The sequence below is a fragment of the Etheostoma spectabile genome, chromosome 13, assembly GCF_008692095.1.
Source record: "Etheostoma spectabile isolate EspeVRDwgs_2016 chromosome 13, UIUC_Espe_1.0, whole genome shotgun sequence".
NCBI classification, from domain to species: domain Eukaryota; kingdom Metazoa; phylum Chordata; class Actinopteri; order Perciformes; family Percidae; genus Etheostoma; species Etheostoma spectabile.
The window spans coordinates 3,520,715-3,521,423 of NC_045745.1; the positions used below are offsets into that span (position 1 = coordinate 3,520,715).

Here is a 709-nt window from a genome sequence, read left to right on the forward strand (position 1 = left end):
ACACACACACACAGTGCCCATGCAATTAGGTACACCTGTAACATCTACATTCTACCTAAGTAACAAAAAGATAATACTATGTATCAAGGTATTAACAGGAGTTATTCATTGAACTATATGTTTGAGAGGTGTTTAGTCCACCCCATTTACAAACATAAGGGGAAGGATATTAGAAACATATTATTATACAATATAATGTGACAACACCATTGCTACTGCAACTTTGACTTCAGTAACAAACAACCAAAACAGGCCATTATAAGCTTAGTACAATGAAGAACAAACCCCTACTATAGTACATAATAAAAGGCCTCTTATGGTCTAGGTCATCATGGCCAAATCATTGAGCCAGTGTCCAAAAATGAGATTGCATGTCAGGGTATGAGCCATTTAGTGGGATACAGATCGGAACAGTCTGTGATGATATTCAGACATGTAAATCTCTATCAAAGCCCAAGTGAGTAGAGCCAATTGGTAATGGTCTTCAAATGTTAGAGCTAATAAAAAAAAAAGGGATGATATTGATTTTTTTTCTTAGATTGTTTTGTTGTATTTGATCTTCAAATCCTGATAGTGCTAACACTTATTATGGGAGTGCTCTTTCATCCACAGAGAATCTTTCTGTGCACTGTCACTGTATTTGACATCACGGGTTGGCCACAGGGCAAGAAGACTGTTTCCCACAAGGTAATCTTGCCCCTTATGACCT

The 709-nt window shown here is 37.1% G+C and overlaps 1 protein-coding gene across 8 annotated transcripts in view; it reads left to right on the forward strand.

The window, feature by feature from the left end:
• Nucleotides 1-709, forward strand: part of slc8a2a (solute carrier family 8 member 2a) — a 27,503-nt gene that overhangs the window by 4,672 nt on the left and 22,122 nt on the right. The window lies entirely within an intron of this gene.